The following is a 22619-nucleotide window of genomic DNA, read 5'->3' on the forward strand; positions in this document are numbered from 1 at the left end:
GCTACTTGTTATTGGTCTGTTCAGGGTTTCTATTTCTTCCTAATTTAATCTAGAAGGGTTGTATATTTCCATGAATTTATCCATCTCCTCTAAGTTTTCTAGCTTGTGCACATAAAGGTATTTGTAGTAGCTTTGAATGATCTTTTGTGTCTCTGTGTTGTTGGTTGTAATATCTCCTGTTTCATTTCTAATTGAGGTTACTTGGACATTTTCTCTGCTTTTTTTTGTTAATCTTGCTAATGGTCTGTCAATTTATCTTTTCAAATAACTAGCTTTTTGTTTCATTTCTCATATATATATATATATATATATATAAATTTCAATTTCATTTAGTTCTGCTCTGGCCTTGGTTATTATTTATTTTCTTCTGTTGGGTTTGGATTTTATTTGTTCTTTTTTCTCTAGTTCTTTGAGGTTGAAGCTTAGATTGTCTGTGGGCTCTTTAAGACTTTTTGATGAAGGCATTTAATACTATGAACTTTCCTTTTAGTATTGCTTTTACTGTATCCCAGTGGTTTTGGTAGGTTGCGTCACTACTATCATTCAAGGAATTTTAAAATTTCCATCTTGATTTCAATTAGCTATTGGTTTCCCCTTTGGAGCAGGGTTGTTCTATTATGAGTTGCTGTGATGGCCTGAGTTTGTTGACCTCCAGCTAGGAGTTGGTACTTTTAAGACAACACCAGCTGCAATAGTAGAAGGGGGATATAATCCCAGCAAAGTTCATTTTTATCCACATTCTGAAGCCTACTTCTGTCATTTCAGCCTAATTCTGAGCCCTTGCTGGAGAGGTATTGTGGTCATTTGGGGGAAAAGGGTCACTCTGGCTTTTTGAGTTTTCAGGTTTTGGTATTGATTCTTTCTCATCTTTGTAGCCTTATCAACTAGTTTTGATCTTTGAGGTTGTTGACTTTTGGATGGAGTTTGTGTGTGTGTGTGTGTGTGTTGTTGTTGTTGTTGTCTTCTGTTTGTTTGCTTTTCTTTTAATAGTCTGGCCACTCTTCTGTAGGACTGCTATTGTTTGCTGTGGGTCTGCTCCAGACTGTAGTTGCCTTGGTTTTTCCCATACCTGGAGGTATCACCAACGAAGGCTATGAGATAGCAAAGATGGCAGCCTGCTCCTTCTTCTGGAAGTTCTGTCCCAGGGTGGTACTGACCTGTTGCTGGCCCACACACACCTGTGGGAAGTATCTGGAGACCCTTGTTGGGAGGTCTCACCCAGTCAAGAGGAACTGGATTGGGGACCTGCCCAAAGACGCAGTCTGGCTGCTTTTTGATAGAGCAACTGTGCTGTTTTGGGGGTCCATTCAGGCCCTGATCAGTTTGGGTTCTCCAAGGCTCCCAGTCTGAACTGGCTGAGATGCTCAAACAGCTATAGTAGTGGCCTATCCTGCTTCCCGGCACTCCATCCCAGGGAGAAATTAGACCTCTGTCAGCCATAGAATGTGGGTGGAGGTGGCTGGAGGCCCTGACTGGGAGGAGCTGGGAGTTCCACTCAAAGAAGCAGTCTGGCCATGCCTTAACAAAACAGCTGTGTCATGCTGGGGAACTGCCTCTGCCTCTGTTGGCTTGGACTCTCCAAAGCCTGCAGACTGGAAAGGCTGAATCCTCCAAAAAACCAAGGTGGCGGCCTGCTACTCCTCCCGCACTGTGTCCCAGGGAGTGATCAGAGCTCTGTCCATAGAATACAGGTGGGGCAGTGGCTGGAGGCCTGGGCTGGGAGGTCTTGCCCAGTGAGGAGAAATGAACCTGGGTCCTGATTAAAGAAGCAGTCCAGTCACATTCTGGCAAAGCAGCTGTTCTGCTGAACTCAGTTTGCTAGTACTAGTAGTAGTTATTGTTTTGTTTTTTGGGGATAAGGTCTCACTCTGTCATCCAGGCTGGAGTGCAGTGGTGTGATCATGGCTCACCCCAGCCTCAGGCAATCTTCCTATCTCAGCCTCCTGAGTAGATGGTACTACAGGCACATACCATCACACCTGGCTAATTTTTCTATTTTTTGTAGAGATGGGGTTTAGCCATGTTGCCCAGACAGGTCTCAAAATCCTGAGCTCAAGTAATCCTCCTGCCTCATTCTCCCAAAGTGCTGGGATTATAGGTGTGAGCTACTATGCCCAGTCAGTTTGTTATTTTGTTGAGAATTTTTGCATTGATGTGCATCAAGGATATTGGCCTGAGCTTGCTTGTTTTGTTATGTCTGAACCAGATTTTGGTATCAGGATGATACTGGCCTCATAGAATGAGTTAGGAAGGAGTGCTTCCTCCTCAGGTTTTTGAAATAGTTTCAATAGGAATGGTACCAGCTCTTCCTTATACATCTGGTAGAATTTGGCTGTGAATCTATATGGTCCTGGCCTTTTTCTGGTTTTGATTACTGCTTATGTACCCTCTATCTGGTCCTTCCAGATGTTTACATTTTGCATAGCTAAAGTACAGTTATAAAAATCCATTCAAATTGTCCTTAAAGAAAAGAGTTTCTTTTTTAACTTAAGGAATAGTTCCATTCAGTTTCGTATTAGGCCGTCTGCTAACCTTGTACTTTAGAGATCTCATGCCCATTTTCTACCCTGTGTGAGCTGCTTTTAATCAGACCTTCATAGTTATCCCTAAAAATCCTAATCTCATCTCCTCAATTCTTTATTACAAGGAGTTAGAAAAACACTAAAAACATGAGAGGGTGGGTTCTGAATAATGTGTTTCTGATTTAAGCTTAAAGTTTTGCTCTAGAGAACTCTCCTTAGAGCATAACACAGGGACAAAAGAAATGAGTAAGGCACTTGTAGGACAAAATTGGCTCTAAACCCTAGAAATGAATGTTGACATCTTAGCTTTTTCCCAGTTAGAATTTTAAAAAATAGATATTGCCAGGGGTGCTTAAGAGATTACAGCCTTTACTTTTCAATTTAAGAGTGAAAAGTCCTTAGAATAATTTATACTCAAACTGCTTATTTTTGTTAATTTTGAGGTGAATATGTAATGTTTAAATAGTGGTGGTTGATGGCACCCCTAAACCCCCTGCAGCTGTAGTATTCTGTTCTATATTTCATACATAGGCATTTCATTTTTATTTTAATGTGATCCAGACTAAATAAGCCTAGCATCCTCAAGCAAAACATTTAAAGTCTAATTGTAATTAACCTTGACTTGTGTTATGATTTGTAATTAACACAGGCCTTTCAATTACTCTAGTTGATTTTATTAATTCTGACACTTGTCTTGATAAAGTTCACACAGGGAGACATTTGGAAGTGGTATTGATGAAAAGATGGCTTAAAATACAGAAATTTTGGCATAAATTCAATGTCATTCCTATTTATTTTTATGTATACAATTTGGTCATTTCAAAATTTAATAGAATATTTTTGTATGAAGTTCACCATTATGTTCATCTTCCTTAGGGGATTAGTGAGATTAAGGGAATAATGTTAAGTCAAAGCTAAGAAATTAAACTGTGAAAGCCAAATAGTCAGGCTTCAAGGAGTTGCTGTAATGAAAGTTTATGAAAAAAAATTGAGTTAAGAATTAGAAACCTTCCACCTATAACTCATTTTTTTCTTCCTCTTTGTTTTAAATAGGGGAAAGTATCTTTGGTTAAAATGAACATGTTTGGCTATCAAAAAACACTATAGTCTCATACTGATTATTCTATGGCCTTAAAAACGTAATTTTTTCCTTATAGGTATAGTAACCACATATCTTTCATAAGGACACTTTCTTATAGCAGCTTCCCAAGGTAAACTAGAAAACATGAAGATAAATTTACATTTACCACTGAAGAAAGCTAATGTCTACCTATAAAAAATAATCAGTAACAATAAAATTATTTTCAGAATGTTTAAAATGTTGGCTGGGTGGAAGAAGAAAGGGGTAACAGAGATAACTAATCTATATGTACCAGATTGGATGAATTTAGCTTGGTGACAGAAAAGCCTGACTCAAAATAACTTAAGAAATGAGGAACATTTATTATCACACACAACAGAAAGTCAGAATGTGGAACAGCCCCAGATTGGTTGATTCAGTTGCTCATTATTAGCAGACCCCTAAATTCTTTGCATCTTTCTGTTTTGCCATCCTAGACCTGTTGACTTAGTTTCCCCACATGGTTGCAAGATGGCTGCCACAGCTCTGGGAATCACAAATATTTGGCAATAGGAACAGGAAATTAGGGCATGAGAAGTGTCTCCCCCACCGTCCTGAGCACCAGAATATATAGAAGAGAGGGGACATCCAAATAGCACAGGCACTCTTAGCAAGGGGAAAGAGATAACTGGATTTTGGGTTAGTAGCATCTCTTCTATTTTGAGTAACTTCATTTTTTCTCATCTCTAACAAAACAAATATTTAGTATGAAGCAATTAGGAAGATCCATCAAATGAATTGGTCATATATGGGCCTACAAGTTAATGTTCTCAAATGAGCTCAGCTTAAAGACATTGATGGAAAGAAAGAAATGGGAACTTATTCAGTCAGTGATTTTTAAAAGTTCAGCTGTGCTCTGAGGCTGAAGCACATCAGTACTATGACCCACAAAAGAACAGTTAACCTTGTTCATCTCAAAATCTTTCTTTAGTTATCTTTAGAAGAAAATTTCTATTTTAAGCTGCAAAGCCTTCTGCAAAATATCTGGCCATGGAGTTTATGAAAAGGTTTCAGAAACAATGATGTATTTGGTCTTATTTTAATAATATGTACTATCCTGAGGCTTGTTTGAAGTTGGTAAATAGAAATACATATTTCCAAAAGACATTTTGGTATATATACCCCTATGAGAAATGTGGAAATTTTAAATACTTCTGAAGTGTAAAAATACAGTTCATTACTTATCAAAGTATATTGAAGACAAGAAATGTGACTGATGCTTCTTACCCTTTACTTTGAAACTGTATTGCATGGGTTGGCCCACAGTTCTTGTTCTTCCACTTGCTATAACAATAACATAAATAATCTGATAGAACTCTTGACTTCACTGCCCATTCATGTATAATGAATTATATAATTTTGCTTAATTGCTTTTCCATCCCCAGTAGACTCTGAGCTCTAATGATAGTTTCTAAATTTGTATATAGGATGGGCTTGGGACAGCAATCCATTTCAAGGGGAGGGGTGTGTACAGGCTTGAAGTTTTGTTTTCCCAGTGCTAAAATAATGATGAAAAATCAAAGTAATGATAGAGAGGGTAGGTATAGGGGTTAGTTGAGATTGGGGTTTAAAGAACCCCTCAAACCACTCAGCTTATGGTGAGCTCCTGAAAGGCAGGGTCTGTGATACCCTTGTTATCCTCAGTCCAAGCAATGTGATTCAGTTGTATTCTCTAAACACTTGCTGAATGAAAGAATTACCAGAATCCATTCATGTTTGCCAAAAGTAGACACTTAGTAACTTGCTACATGAAGAAATGAATGCTAATTTTCTTTGTTTTCCTAAATGTGAACTTCCTAAAAGAGGAATGACAGATATATTTTTCAATTTGAGAGACAATTGTGCGGAGAGCCCCATTTTCCCCATTTTCTGGGGTAAACTTAATGCAGCTTTTTTTTTTTTTTTTTTTTTTGTGAAAGAGTACAAAGGAAATAAATGTTCTCAGTCCTTTTAGGTCTGAAAACATCTCTTTTTTAATGTTGTAAATTTATTTATTTTACTTTAGGTGCATACTATATCTGGTATTTCTTCCCATGTTATCCTTTCCCACCCTCTCCTCCCTCCCCACCCTCCACTGTCTCTCCCTTACCCCCCTAACTGCCCCCAGTGTATGATATTCCTCTCCCTGAGTCCACGTGTTCTCATTGTTCAACACCCATCTATGAGTGAGAACATCCGGTGTTTGGCTTTCTGTTATTGTGTCAGTTTGCTGAGAATGATGTTTCCAGATTCTTCCAAGCCCCTACCAAAAAAAAATCTCTTTTTTTCATACTTGCATTCAGTAGGGTCCCTGGGTATTGAATTTTAGTGTTAATTTCCTCTCATATATACATATACATATATGTATATATTGAGATGTATATGTATATATGTATATATTGAGATGGAGTCCTGCTCTGTCGCCCAGGCTGCAGTGCAGTGGTGCAATCTCCGCTCACTGCAGTCTCTGCCTCCTGGATTCAAGCACTTCTCCTGCCTCAGCCTCCCGAGTAGCTGGGATTACAGGTGCATGTCACAATGCCTGGCTAATCTTTGTATTTTAAGTAGAGATGGGGTTTTGCCACATTGGCCAGGCTGATCTCAAGCTCCTGAGCTCACATGGTCTGCACACCTTGGCCTCCTAAAGTGCTGGGATTACACATGTGGGCCACCACAGCCAGCCTCCTCTCTGAATTAGAGGCCATTGTTTAGTTGTCTTCTAGTATTTAGTGCAACTGATATGTATATAAATATATATGATCTGTCTTAGAAATTGTCTTTGGTCAAAAGAGCTACCTGTGAATTCACATAAAGATCTGTCAGAGCTGACATAGTCGATGGAGATAAAAGTCTTCATAATGCAGGTTCAGAATCACAGGATAGGAACAGGCAGTAGAGTTTGGCGATTGTGAACTTGACCTTTGGTGTCAGACAGACCTAGGTTTGGGCCTTAGTGTCCCTGCTTCTTACTAGCTGTGTTACCTCAGGAAATTACTTAATCTTGAAGTCTCAATGTCCTCATGCATAAAATGTAGGAGAGAAAGTATCTACATTATAATCGTTGTGACAGTTCATTCGGAGAGCTCAATAAGACTTAAGCACATAAAAAGCCCTCAGTAAAATGTAGCCGTTATTCAGTATTACTGTTATAATTAATAATAATACATAAATATCTTGATTAGAATTTATGAAGCATCCCACCTATACAAGAAGCATGTTTCTTTTTAAATTCTAAAAATGTATATGAACGTTGAAGTAAAAATTCAGGTAGTATGAATGTGAATAAAATAAAAATGAAAAGACTGTTGCCCTACAGACTTAACCTCACTTCCCAGAGGAAGCCACTAAAATGTGTTTTAAGATTAATTTTTATGCAAAGTAGCTGCCAACATTCATTGAGAGGATTTATCAACTTTAAACATCAAGTGTTTTTATGGTTAGTGTCAGTTGACTTCATGCCATAAAAATTGGTGAATGTCACCTGCTTACACATATTTTTCTTTACCCTCACCCATACCCATTTGGGCTATTATATTTCAGATTTTTTATTGATTACTTTTGTAACTTTAAATTATTTACATAAGTCCTATTTCTTTATGTCTGTCAAACATTAGACAAATCCTCTCTCCCCACTATAATAAGAGGAAATTAGCACTTCCATTCTTCTTTCCAGTTCCCCTATAACCAACCCCCAACTATCATCAGCTGTGTTATTACTTTTATATTGTCAGGATATGTCAGATTTATATTCTGTCTGGCAATTCTATTTGTATCTTCTCTCTTTTATAGGTTGATTCTGAAAATGGAAAATCAATAAATAATTTTTATAATGTTATGATTATATAAATATTCTCTGCAGTACCATATTGTATGATTGAACCTATAGAGAAGATCAAATCTTAATGTGGCAAAGTTTGTGTTGTTCAAAAAAAGAAACCATTCTAAGTATAAAACCCAAGTGGATTTTAATTTTAAAAAATCCTATCCTTTTGTCAAAATCATGCCACTGTTTTTTGGTCAACAAACATTTCTATATCTGTTTGTTTCTCCTGTTATTTCTAATTCTTTTTCTTTTCTTTTCTTTTTTAGTTTGGTAATTTTATTTTATAATTGCATAAGCTGTAAATGTAGCTGTAAGCTTAGCATTTTATGTCTACATATATATATATATATATAAAATGCTAAGATATAAAATTGCATATATATATGCAAATATATATATGCAAATATATATATATATATATATGTATAAAATTGCATTTTAGGTTCTGGGGTACATGTAAAGAACATGCAGTATTGTTGCATAGGTACATACATGGCAATGTGATTTGCTGCCTCCATCCCCCTCACCTATATCTGGCATTTCTCCCCATGTTATCCCTCCCCAACTCCCTACCTTCCACTGTCCCTCCCCTAGTCCCCCCGCAACAGGCCTCAGTGTGTGATGCTCCCCTCCCTGTATCCATGTGTTCTCATTATTCAACACCTGCCTGTGAGTGAGAACACACGGTGCTTGATTCTCTGTTCCTGTGTCAGTTTGCTGAGAATGATGGTTTCCAGGTTCATCCACCTCCCTACAAAGGACACGAACTCATCATTTTTTATGGCCGCATAGTATTCCATGGTGTATATGTGCCACATTTTCCCTGTTCAGTGTATCATCAATGGGCATTTGGGTTGGTTCCAAGTCTTTGCTATTGTAAACAGTGCTGCAGTGAACATACATGTGCATGTGTCCTTATAGTAGAACGATTTATAATCCTTTGGATATATACCCAGTAATGGGATTGCTGGGTCAAATGGAATTTCTATTTCTAGGTCCTTGAGGAATCAACACGCTGTCTTCCACAATGGTTGAACTAGTTTACACTCCTACCAACAATGTAAAAGTGTTCCTATTTTTCCACATTCTCTCCAGGATCTGTTGTCTCCAGATTTTTTAATGATCACCATTCTAACTGGTGTGAGATGGTATCTCAATGTAGTTTTGATTTGCATTTCTCTAAAGACCAGTGATGATGAGCATTTTTTCATATGTTTGTTGGCCTCATATATATCTTCTTTTGAAAAGTGTCTGTTGATATCCTTTGCCCACTTTTGAATGGGTTTGTTTTTTTTCTTGTAAATCTGTTTTAGTTCTTTGTAGATTTTGGATATAACTCCTTTGTCAGATGGGTAGATTGCAAATTTTTTTCCCATTCTGTTGGTTGCTGGTTCACTCTAATGATTGTTTTGCTGTGCAGAAGCTCTGGAGTTTAATTGGATCCCATTTGTCTATTTTGGCTTTTGTTACCAATGCTTTTGCTGTTTTAGTCATAAAGTCCTTGACTATGCCTACGACCTGAATGATTTTGTCTAGGTTTTTTTCTAAGGTTTTTATGGTGTTAGGTCTTATGTTTAAGTCTTTAATCCATCTAGAGCTAATTTTAGTGTAAGGTGTCAGGAAGGGCTCCAGTTTTTGCTTTCTGCACATGGCTAGCCAGTTTTCCCAACACCATTTATTAAACAGGGAATCCTTTCCCCATTGCTTGTTTTTGTGAGGTTTGTCAAAGATCGGATGGTTGTAGATGTGTGGCATAGCCCCTGAGGCCTCTGTTCTGCTCCATTGGTCTATATCTCTGTTTTGGTGCCAGTACCATGCTCTTTTGATTACTGTAGCCTTGTAGTATGGTTTGAAGTCAGGTAGTGTGATGCCTCCAGCTTTGTTCTTTCTGCTTAGAATTGACTTGGCTATGCAGGCTCTCTTTTGGTTCCATATGAAGTTTAAGATGGTTTTTTCTAGTTCTGTGAAGAAGGTTATTGGTAGCTTGATGGGAATAGCATTGAGTTTGTAAATTACTTTGGGCAGTATGGCCATTTTCACGATATTGATTCTTCCTAACCATGAGCATGGAATGTTTCTCCATCTGTTTGTGTCCTCTCTTATTTCCTTGAGCAGTGGTTTGTAGTTCTCCTTGAAGAGGTCCTTTACATTCTTTGTTAGTTGTATTCCTAGGCATTTAATTCTCTTTGTAGCAATTGTGAATGGCAGTTTGTTCTTGATTTCACTCTCTTTAAATATATTATTGATGTATAGGAAAGCTTGGGATTTTTGCCATTGATTTTGTATCCTGAGATTTTGCTGAAGTTGCTTATCAGTTTCAGGAGATTTTGGGAAGAGATAGTAGGGTCTTCTAAATATACAATCATGTCATCTGCAAATAGAGACAATTTGACTTCCTCCTTTCCTAATTGAATACCCTTTATTTCCTTTTCTTCCTTGATTGCTCTGGCTAGAACTTCCAATAATATATTGAATAGGAGTGGTGAGAGAGGGCATTCTTGTCTAGTGCCAGATTTCAAAGAGAATGCTTCCAGTTTTTGCCTATTCAGTGATATTGATTGTGGGTTAGTTGTAAATATTTTTTATTATTTTTAGATATGTTCTGTCAATACCTAGTTTTTTGAGAGTTTTTAGCATAAAGGGCTGTTGAATTTTGTCGAAGGCCTTCTCTGCATCTATTGAGATAATCATGTGGTTTTTGTCTTTGGTTCTGTTATTTGGTGAATTACGTTTATAGACTTGTGTATGTTGAACCAGCCTTGCATCCCCAAGATGAAGCCTACTTGATCGTGATGGATAAGCCTTTTGATGTGCTGTTGCAATTGGTTTGCCAGTATTTTATTGAAGATTTATGCTTCTATGTTCATCATGGATATTGGCCAGAAGTTTTCTTTTCTTCTTGAGTCTCTGCCGGGTTTTGGTATCAGGATGATGTTTGTCTCATAAAAAGATTTGGGGAGGATTCCCTCTTTTTGGATTGTTTGGAATAGTTTCAGAAGGAGTGGTACTAGCTCCTCTTTGTATGTCTGGTAGAATTCAGCTGTGAACCCATCTGGACCTGGGCTTTTTGGTTGGTAAGCTATTAATTGCTGCCTCAACTTCAAGCCCTTTTTATTGGTCTATTCAGGATTTCAACTTCTTCCTGGTTTAGGCTTGGAAGGGTGTAAGTGTCCAGGAATTTATCCATTTCTTCCAGGTTTACTGGTTTATATGCACAGAGTTGTTTGTAGTAATCTCTGATGGTGGTTTGTATTTCTATGGAATCTGTGGTGATATCCCCTTTATTGTTTTTTATTGCATCTATTTGATTATTCCCTGTTTTCTATTTTATTAATCTGGCTATTGGTGTGTCTATTTTGTGATCTTTTCAAAAAACCAGCTCCTGGATTTATTGATTTTCTTGAAGGTTTTTTTGGTCTCTATCTCCTTCAGTTCTGCTCTGATCTTAGTTATTTCTTGTCTCTTGCTAGCTTTTGAGTTTTTTTGATCTTGCTCCTCTAGCTCTTTCAATTTTGATGATAGGGTATCGATTTTAGATCGTTCCTTGCTTCTCATGTGGGCATTTAGTGCTATAAATTTTCCTCTAGACACCCCTTTAAATGTGTCCCAGATATTCGGGTATGTTGTTTATTTCTGCCTTCATTTCATTGTTTACCCAGTCAACATTCAAGAGCCAGTTGTTCAGTTTCCATGAAGTTGTGCAGTTCTGAGTTAGTTTCTGAATTCTGAGTTCTAATTTGATTGCACTGTGGTCTGAGAGACTGTTTGTTATGATTTCCGTTCTTTTGCATTTGCTCAAGAGTGATTTACTTCCAATTATGCGGTCAATTTTACCGTAGGTGTGATGTGGTGCTGAGAAGAATGTATATTCTGTGGATTTGGGGTGGAGAGTTCTGTAAATGTCTATTAGGTCTGCTTGGTCCAGGTCTGAGTTCAAGTCCTGGATATCCTTGTTATTTTTCTGTCTCGTTGATCTGTCTAATATTGACAGTGGAGTGTTAAAGTCTCCCACTATTATTGTTTGGGAGTCTAAGTCTCTCTGTAGGTCATTAAGAGCTTGCTTTATGTATCTGGGTGCTTCTGTATTGTGTGTGTATATATTTAGGATCGTTAGCTCTTTTTGTTGCATTGATCCTTTTAGCATTATGTAATGCCCTTCTTTGTCCCTTTGGATCTTTGTTGGTTTAAAGTCTATTTTATCATCGATTAGGATTGCAATTCCTGCTTTTTTTTTGCTCTCCATTTGCTTGGTAGATCTTCCTCCATCTCTTTATTTTGAGCCTATACGTATCCTTGCATGTGAGATGGGTTTCCTCGATAGAGCACACCTATAGGTTTTGACTTTTTATCCAATTTGCCAGTCTGTGTCTTTTGATTGGGGCATTTAGCACATTTACATTTAAGGTTAATATTATTATGTGTGAATTTAATCCTGCCATTTTGATGCTAGCTGATTGTTTAGCCCATTAATTGACTCAGTTCCTTCATTGCATTGATGCTCTTTACCATTTGATACGATTTTGGAGTGGCTGATACTTGTTTTTCCTTTCTATGTTTAGTACTTCTTTCAGGAGCTCTTGTAAAGCAGGTTTGGTGGTGATGAAATCTCTGAGCAATTGCTTGTTCATAAAGGATTTTATTTCTCCTTTGCTTATGAAGCTTAGTTTGGCTGGATAAGAAATTCTAGGTTGAAAGTTCTTTTCTTTAGGGCTGTTGAATATTGGCCCCCACTCTCTTCTGGCTTGTAGGGTTTCTGTGGAGTGATCTGCTGTGAGTCTGTTGGGCTTCCCTTTGTGGGTAACCTGACCTTTCTCTCTGGCTGGACTTAGCATTTTTTCCTTCATTTCAACCCTGGTGAATCTGGGTTGTGAATTATATGACTTTGGTTGCTCTTCTTGAGGAATTATTTGTGGTGTTCTCTGTATTTCCTGGACTTGAATGTTAGCCTGCCTTGCTAGGTTGGGGAAGTTCTCCTGGATAATATCCTGAAGAGTGTTTCCCAGCTTGGATTCATTCTCTCTGTCACATTCAGGTACACCTATCAAACATAAATTAGGTGCTTTCACATAATCCCATATTTCTTGGAGGCTTTGTTCATTTATTTTAAATCTTTTTTTTCTCTATTCTTGCCTTCTCATTTTATTTCATTCAGTTGATCTTCAATCTCTGATATCCTTTCTTCTGCTTGGTTGATTCAGCTATTGAAAGTTGGGTATGCTCATGACATTCTCATGTTGTGTTTTTCTGCTCCATCAATTCATTTATATTCCTCTCTAAGCTGTTTATTATCATTAGCATTTCATCAAACCTTTTTTCAAGGTTCTTAGTTTCTTTGCATTGGCTTAGAACATGATCTTTTAGCTCAGAGAAATTTGTTATTATCCACCTTCTGAAGTCTGTTTCTGTCAATTCATCAGACTCATTCTCCATCCAGCCTTGCTACCTTGCTGGTGAGGAGTTGTGATCCCTTGGCAGAGGAGAGGCGTTCTGGTTTTGTGTATTTTCATCCTTTTTGCACTGGGTCCTTCCCATCTTTGTGGATTTATCTACCTGTTGTCTTTGTGGTTGGTGACTTTCAGATGGGGTCTCTGAATGGACATCCTTTTTGCTGCTGATGAGGTTATTTCTTTGTTTCTTAGTTTTCCTTCTAACAGTCAGGACCCCTGCTGCAGGACTGCTGGTGGTCTACTCCAGACCCTGGTTGTCTGGGGATGACCTGCAGCTGTGCAGAACAGTAAGGGTTGCTGTCAGTTGCTTCTTTTGTTATCTTTGTCCTAGAAGGATACCTGCCAGATGTCAGCCTAAGCTCTCCTTTTTGAGGTGTCTCTTTTGTTTTATGGGGGTTGGGGAGCTGCTTGAGGAGACAGTTTGTCCCTTATAGGAGCTCAAGTGCTGAGCTGTGAGCTCCGTTGTTCTGTTCAGAGCTACTGGGCAGGTACATTTAAGTCTCCTGTAGTGGAACTCATAACCACCTTTTTTTCCCAGGTGCTCTGTCCTGGGAAAGTGGGGCTTTATTTATAAGTTCCTGTCATTCTGCTGCCTTTTTTCAGAGATGCCCTGCCCAGCTAGGAGGTTGCCTAGTCACAGTCTGCCAGTAGAGGCATTGCTGAGCTGCCATCATCTCTGCCCAGCTGCTGTGTGAACTTCTTTGCAGTTCTGTTTGTAGGGATATAGTTAGAACTGCCTTGGTAATGGCAGTCTACCTCAGTAATGGCAGACTGTCTCTGTAATGTGGACTGCCTCGGTAATGGTGAATTGCCTTAGTAATGGTAGACTGCCTCAGTAGTGGTGGACTGCCTTGGTAGTGGCAGATGCCCTTCCACCCACAGAGCTGGACCATCTCTGGTTCAGCTGTGCTTGCTGTGAAACTCTCAATCCAGAACGTTTCAGATTGCTGGTCTTTGTGGGGGGTGGGACCAGCTGAGCCAGATCACCTGGCTCCCTGTTTCAGCCCCCTTTTTTCAGTTGAATGGGCGACACTGTTTCTTAGGTGTTCCAGTCGCCAGTTGAAATGGTACCTGGATTTGCGTGAGTTTTTGTGTGGAGACCTGCTGCACTGGCTGAAAACAGCTCCGCTGGAGACTTGTGGCACTTTTCTGCCTGGGAATCTCCTGGTCTGTGGGCAGTAAACATTCGTTTGGAAACACAGTGATCACCCACCCTATGTGTTTTCAATGGGAACTGCAATCCAGAGCTGTTCCTATTTGTCCATCTTGGATCTTCTCTCTCTCTTTTTTTTTTTTTAAACATGAGAAGGACAGCATATTTTAAGGGTGTCTAGCTGCTTAATCACACTATTTCTTTAATGTAGGCTAAGCATATTAGATACATATTAAAGTACAGGGGAAATAAGCTTTCTCAGTTATTTTATGTCTGAAAATATCTCTGTCTTTTCCCAATATTAGGTAGGATTCCTTAGTATTGAATTTCAGATTTAAAATTGATTCCTCCAAATTTGAAGCAGTTGCTGGCTGTCTTCTAGTGTTGAGTGCAATAGATGATGAATCTGATGTCATTGTGGTTCTCATTCCTGTGAAAGAAACCTGTTTTTTGTTGGTTTGTTTTGTCCTTAGGAAGGCTTTGTGGAACTTTTGCTTTGTCTTTGGGATTTTTAGTTTCACAAGGATTTGTTTGTGTCTTCTGTATGGTTTTCACTGGGACTCTCAGTATGAGGACCCAGGTCTTTCTTCAGTTCTAGGAGATATTCTTCAGTAATTTATTTGATTATTTCATCTCCATTTCTTTTTTGTTCTTTCTTTTCAGAACTTTGATGAAAGTATGTTCTTGAGAAATTATCTCCTATGTTTCAACTTTAGTTTCATATTTTTGATATCTTTTTGTTTTGATTCTGTAATATGTATAATCTTTTTATATTTATCAAACATATTTCACTTTCCAAGAACACTTAGTTTTCTGTTTCCTTAGTTTTATGGAGGGTGCAATATCTATCATTTCAAATATCACTGGGAATATTAAGTAGTGTTCTTTCACATTGGGTAGATTGGTTTCCTTGCTCATGTTGGTCCTTCTCTTTTGGACTGTTGATGCTCTATAGACACTGTTAATGCTTGATCATTCAGATTTATGGATGAAGAGCAAAGTTGATCAGTAGAGGTAGCTGATATGAATTTTCTTTATCGTTGTGATGAGACACTGATTTTTACAAAAATCTTAAAACAAATTTTTAGAGACAAGGTCTTCTCTGTTGCCAAGGCTGGAGTGCAGTGGTGCAATCACAGCTCACTGTAACTTCAAACTCCTGGGCTTAAGCATCTTCTTGTCTCAGCCTCCCAAATATTTGGGGCTACAGGCATGTGCCACCATGCCTGGCTAATTTTTATTTTATTTTATTGTGGAGATGGGGTCTCACTACATTGCCCAGGCTGGTCTCAGACTGCTGGCCTCCAGTGATTCTCCTGCCTCAGTCTCCCAAAGTGTTGAGATTACAGAAATGAGCCATCACACCTGGCCTAAAAAATCTTTTTAAAATTAAAAAATTAACGCATACCAAAATTTAAAAAAACTAAAAGTAAAAAGGATATAGAATAAAAAGTAAATTTTTTTTCTTACCGCAAATCACTAATTTCTCAGAAACCCAGCTCAACCACTGTTACTAGTTTCTGTTGTCTTCTAGAATATTTCCAAGTAGATAGAGAAATATTTATTTTCTTATATGTCTGCCTGCCTATCTAAAGCTATCTATCTAAACACATACACATTTTGCAAAAAGTGGCAATGTGCTATATATATATTGTTTTTTACTTTTTTTTGTGAAACAGTTTATCTTGCAGAGTATTTTGTGTGTGGCTATATTATTATTTATTATAGCTGCAGAGTTTTACATCGAATGGATGTGCTAGAATTTATTGAACCATTCTATTGGAGAAAAGTTAGATACCATCTAATCTTTTGTATTACAGACGTTACTGCACCAAATGTCCTAATGCAGACATATATGTCTATGTCCTAATACAGACATATTTGCACATATATTTAAAAGAGAAATATCTGGGTCACAGGGTGTGTATATTTGAAGCATATGTTAAAAAACTGCAATTCATATTATATTTGTTAACTTCTCAAATATGTAATGTACATTTATTAGACAAACAACTTTAATGTACAAGAAATATGGTAAAAATTAAATGTTTTTCAACTCTTCTTTGACTATCAATCTCCTCTGCTGATTTTCTGTCTCAACTGTTGTTATTATGTGTGTGAGTCTGTGTGTGTGTGTGTGTGCGTGTGTGTGTGTGTGTCTGTCTGTCTGTGTCTGTGTATTTCCTTTTCACGTTAAATTCCTATAGCTGAGTGAAAGCCTTGGGAAATGTTCCTTTTTAAAAGTGCGTACATATTTTCTGTGAAAGGTTTTCAAATTTGACTACTTTCAAATTGAGCCATTTGAGCCCTCCCAGGAGTGTGCCATGAGAGGGGTCCTGAGAGTTCCTCCCATGCCTCCTTCATTCACTGCAGCTGTTCTGAGCCCCATATTCCGTTGCGATGCCAAGGGTTTTTCCAGGGACACACATTATCCTTACCAATATAAAAAAGAGCAGTTACTTATGGTTTTATAATCTCTACTTCTTCCTTCTAGCGTTGGAATCTATGGCAAATGACAATAATAAAGAAATGACGCTTGGCTTTTTTGGTCCTCTCTTCTGCATTATAGAAGGTAAATAGTGCAGTTATATTTTTGCATGACAACATAAACAGGCCAATGCTTGATGCTGGACAGATTTCTGTACAGAGGATTGTAATTGCTGAAATGCTGTTTGTCTTCCTACCTTTTCATTACTATCCTTTTTGTTCAATTCTAGTGCTTTTTACAAGCTTTCATTTCTCCATCTGCAAATAGTCTTGGTATATCAAGTCTATAATAACACTGATCTGCAGAGAGGCATATGCCCCTTATTATAGCTCTAAAAGAGAATGATATCACCAAGGAAGCAGAGCTTTTGCATTGAAATGCTCAAAGATGGGTAGTTTATTTTATTAATTTTCATTGTGAGTTTTGGTGAACAATGTGGAGGTTCACATTAGTAAATAAAGCATGACTGGGTAGTAAAATGCTAATGGGATTTTAAAACCAGAAGATCTGGGACTGAAAGCCATCTGTATTCGTGTAAAAGAGTCGAAAGAGATTTAATTTTTACTGTATGATGTGTGTGACCTTGGGAAAGTCAAAATAATATCCTTGGGCATCAATTTCCTCATTTGCAAATGTTCACAAGATTGTTGTATGGATTAAAGAGATAATATAAGCAAAGCACTTTGTCAAGTGCTATCAAATGATATGTAAAATTATAATCATAATGTTAAAGTGAGAAATGGGCAGGCTTATTCAACTCAACAGGAATAATTTTCATTAAAGCTCCCATCATGCTGAAATTCTAGCTTCAGAAATGTTGTGTTTTTATAATTCAGTAAGTGGAAAATAAGAAAGCCCATACTCTTTTTTTTGGATGGGACATCTCAGTGATTCAGATTCTTCTTGGTCTTAATAAATGTTGCAAATAGCCCATTAAGATTAGACCATAGGGTAGTGTATTAGTCAAGCTGCTAATACAGACATACTGGAGACTGGGCAATTTATAAAGGTAAACCTCTTTCCTTCAATGGACTCACAGTTCCACATGGCTCGGGAGGCCTCACAATCATGGTGGAAGGCAAAGAAGAAGCAAACGCATGTCTTACATGGTTGCAGGCATGAGAGCTTGTGCAGGGAAACTTCCCTTTGTAAAACTGTCAGATTTCCTAAGACTTAATTATTATCACATGAACAGCATGAGAGAGACCTGCCTCCACGATTCAATAATTCCCACGTGTCATGGGAGGAACCTGGTAGGAGGTCCCTCCCATGACACGTGGGAATTATGGGAGCTAGAATTCAAGATGAGATTTAGATGGGGACAGTCAAACCATATCAGGTAGGTATACAGCTATAGAGGGAGACAAGGCCAGAAGGACTTAGGAAACCAAACTAGAAAGGACTGGAATGCCAGCCCAAAGGAGCATGGGTCTTAATTGTTGGGTGCTGCAGGTCTATGGGGCCATCACTTTGGGAGAGTGTTATAGCATATAGAAAGATGACAACAGATGTGACGAGAAGATAAAAAGTTCTTCAATGGCAAAGTCTCCACAAACATATCCATCTGGAAGTATAGTTTTCCCTCAGTATCCATAGGGGATTCGTTCTAGGGCCACTGCAGACTCTAAAATCCACAGATGTACAAGTCCCTACAATGGATAGTATTTGCATATAACCTGCCACCGTTCTCTCAGTTAGTTTAAATCATCTCTAAATTACTTATAATACCTAATACGGTGTAAATATTATGTACATAGTTGTTATACTCTAGTTTAAAATTGGTATTATTTTTAATTTTAAAAAATTATTATATTTGATCCATGGTTAGTTGTACCTGTAGGTTCTCCATCCTGGGTACAGATGACTGATGACAGTTATTGAAAGCAGGAGACTGTTTGGTGTATTCCCCAGGTGGAGCCATGGCTCTCCCAAAGTTCATACAAGGGGCACTTTGGATTCTCCTGGCTGAATACATACCCACAGAAGTAGACTCCACTGCCACTGAATCTACTTCTGTGAGTCAGGATTTGGGAAGGAGGTAGAAGCTTACCCTTGCATTTCCAGTGAATTTTATAGCCTCCTGGCCACTTGCCTGACTGTTCGGAAGACTCTGGCTTTAGCCTCACCTGCTCACCAGGTGCAAGAAACTATTGCAAAACAAGTTCAACACATCCCTGAGTCTTTAATGGAGACTCTGGATGGTGGAGTGAGGTATCTCAGCAGACTCAGGCTGTAGGTCTGTCTCTAAGTCTATTCCTGCAGGGTACAAGAAAGGTTTGTAAGAAGAAAGGCATACAATCACAGAGCACAATGCACTGATTGAGGAAGAGGCTGGAAGCAGGGAGATTGCTGAGGACCACTGCCATGGGCCAAGCATGAAGCAACAATGTCTTAAGTTGGAAGGTAGTAGTGGACATAGGAAGGCACAGACAGATGGCAGAAACAGTGTGAGAGCGAAGACTCAGTATTATCTCTAAACGAGAAATTAGAGGGAGGAGTCAAGGATTGTGTGATGATTTCCCACTTTAATGGGTGGGAGAATGAAAACATTATTTTGCAGTAATGGAAAATTGAGGGCAGTTGGAAACACAGAGGTAAAGTTTGTAAGTTTATGCAGAATTCGGGAGATAGAAAACAAATTTGGAAGCTTTCCATTTAGAAGCCATAAAAAAAGTCTTGGTGGTAGAAAGTTCTTCATGTTATACTACAGTGAAATAAACACTTCACTTTCATGGAAAAGTTTAGTAGATGATCCAAGATACAATCTGAGGGAGGAAGTTCAGCAAGCTGTGCTGGCTCAGCCAGTTCCCTTGCTTTCCTGTAGTCCCATGGCAAGAGCACATCAGAGCTCTCAATAACACTCGTTGAGTGAGTCAGTGAAGCTGCCCTGGCTGGCAGACCTGGAAAGTAGCAATTTGCATTAGGTGGAATTCATCAATTTTAAGTAGTTACTTAGCCACCATCTCTGCCAGTGGTGCTGTACTTTGCTGCATGTTAGAGTCACCTGAGGGGCTTTAAAAGAATCCTGCTAGGGCATAGCTCAGACCAATTAAAACCCAGCCCCCTTCCCAGGTGATTTTGTTGTGTATCCAAGGATCAGAAACACTGCCACATCTCTTCCTTTGAATGCAAAATATAGTTGATGTTTATCTTAAACAACATTGTCCTCTGAAAAGTTGCCCCTGTGGAGTTCGTTGTCCAGGCATTCTCTCCATATGAAACTCCCACACATGTGGATGACTGCATCACCAAGGTAGTATAGAAGGTGCAGGAAGTAAAGAGGAGGAGGAGGAACTGGTGAAGCAACAGTCAATGAGGAAAGAAGAGAAACAGAAAAACACCATGCCATGGAAACCAAGAGAGGGAACTTCTAGGAGTGTCAGTCACTGATGTGAAATGCTATGGCCATTTGGGGATGGTAAGAACTAAGAAGGAGCCAGAGAGAGTTGTGGTGAGTTTCAGTGTGGTGGTGTGATTGGCAGCTGGATTGCAAAGCAAGTAGGGAGTAGGACCCTGAGGACACAGAGGTAGCAAGGATAGGCAGAGGCAATAGACTGACTGACTGTGAGCCTCACCGAGGTGCTTTGATTGAGGTCCACAGAGTGTTCAAAGATGAAAAAAAAAATTGTTATCAACCTTTACATATTGGGAGGTTTTATATAAAACACAGTCTCTAATTTCTCTTGAAAAATGGGGAGATCTGACAACACCAGGACTTTGTTCTCTCTTGGTACCAATTGGTTGTCCACCTTAGGAATCACATCCTTTCTCCCTACTCATCACACAGTCTCCATGCCCGGAAGTTATCCTTTAAACCCAGTTCACTTCTCTCACTTGCATGCTTTCCCTGGCCTCCATAGGCAAGTGAATTTGGGACATGGACTTGATACAAATAGCTGTGAGGTGGTTTGTCAGAAAAGGAAGTCCTGATCACCCTTGTAGGAGAGGGGGTAACAGGCAGAGGCAAAGATGGAATAAAGGAAAAGCTTCTTAAGGTTAGTCTGGAACAGGAAGGACTCACAACTGAGGAAGGAAAAGAGAATGCATGAAGATATAAAGAGATTTTGGTGAGGAGAGAAGGGAAAATGAAAGCCTGTTAGTGTCAGGAAAACATCGTCACTGCAAGTTAGGTGGGAGACAGCACAGGTCTGAGCAATATGGAAAAATGTGGAACAATCAGAACAGAAACGAATGAAAAGTAAAACTTGGGGGCAGTTGGTAGGGATGGAAGGAACTGAGTACTGAAGAGTACTGAGTACATAAGGATTTGATGACTTATTTAGAATCAGCTTTTTCTTATTTATTTGTAGACAACAATTTTAAAGTAGAAAATTAGATTTTCTAGCTTTTGGAGTCATGTTATTTTAAAACCAATCTTTTTCAAATATATAATTTCAAGGGCATTAAGGAATAAATCCCATATAAACCATTAGTAGTATAATGAAGCTTAATTGTCACTCAGTTATATGTTGTAAAGTTTTCTGTTTCATTATTTTTCCTATGGTAGCACCATTTTTATTAAATCATGCAAAGGAATGGTTTAAAAACACTTGTGCCAAAGTATTCAAATGCTGTGGTTCAATGCCAGTATTTGTGTTTGACTGACCCCTTTCAGATAACAGAAAAGCAATTTGTTTTTATTGAATGGAACAAATGTTTGTTTATTTCTTAGAGAATTTTTTTGTTGTTGTTATTCAGGTCTGCTTATTTTTAGAGATGGAAGATATTATATATAGCTGAAATGGTGTTGCACTGAAATTATCCTTCATCAATTTGTTTTACATCACTTATTTCTAATTGATGCTGGCAGCGCCTAGGTTGCTCCTGGGTAAATTTGTTTTGCTGATTTAAGTATTTGGAGATTGTTACAGGGAGTTTGGAGAGCATTACAAATGCTAAGTCTGTAGTCAAGGAGGCTATGGTTTACAGAAAAACTGGAGGGTCAAAAATCCTATTGTTTTATTGGACTTTTTAAGTTAGGGAGAAAATTGACTTTCATACGATAAGTTTACATATCTAGTTTTTCTTCCCCTCAGAATTGTGTTACAAACTGTACCATTTAATTTGCTTCATAAGGAGAGAAATTTTTTATGATTTATAAGGCAGCCTCATAAAGAGTTAACTAAATTACATAATTTAAGGGATGTTGGGTTTCGGGATTTTGGGGGGCCAAATTAGTCCATTCCATATCTCCTCTGAGTTCTGAACCAATTAAGAATTAGACACAGGACATAGACACTGAGACTAGAACATAGAAATACACATAGGAATTTTATGATGCCTAAATTTGAAGAATGTGGCTTTGATGTGGGGCTAAAATGTCCTTCCTATTCCCCTTCCCCATAGTTTAGTTGGTGGGATCCTCATGGGAGATGGGTTGGGCCTACAGAGTGATATTCCTCTAGGCATCTTCCAGGACTATGGCCTGGCCCATACCCACTGTGCTCAGAGAACCTAAGTGAAAGGCCATTCATGGATAACAATCATAAGCCTGCTAATTCACCCAACAGAGAAAAATGGAACAGTGGAAGTCAGACTCTCAGTACAACACAGAAAAATTGCTCTGCCTGTGAGGAGGAGGATCCAGGTAGTCACAGTGTCCATATAATCTTCCTGTAAGAGCCGAAGGTCTTAGTTTCTGAGCCAGCAGCAATGTGAGGATGTGAAACGGAGCTTCCCTTACGTTCTAGGAAACCCAACTACTTACCTCCAAACTAAGTGCCACAGTGCACAAAGTTTTACATTTAGACATGAATATCTTTGGGCCAAATATTCCCATTTTTATCCCTGTGATTCATTTAACATGAATTAATGGAGAGAAGGGCAGTCACAGATAAATCGAGAAGTACCATACTGTGTGTTTGGTAGCTTTTTCACATGTTGGGAGAGAGAATGTAGCAGCAGATATGGATTGTTCACCCTTTTCTTTCCTTCCTGTTTCCCACTCTTCTACCTCTCTTTGGCTGTATTGCTGAGGCAGGTAGCAAACCCACTACTTTCTGAGTCCCATAGCCCAAATTCAAAGCTCATTTCTGTGACCTAGCTATTGGGTCTTGTTATGGTGAGGCTTTTGATTCTTGCCCTGAT

This window comes from Cebus imitator, unplaced genomic scaffold (assembly GCF_001604975.1).
Source record: "Cebus imitator isolate Cc_AM_T3 unplaced genomic scaffold, Cebus_imitator-1.0 Scaffold160, whole genome shotgun sequence".
NCBI classification, from domain to species: domain Eukaryota; kingdom Metazoa; phylum Chordata; class Mammalia; order Primates; family Cebidae; genus Cebus; species Cebus imitator.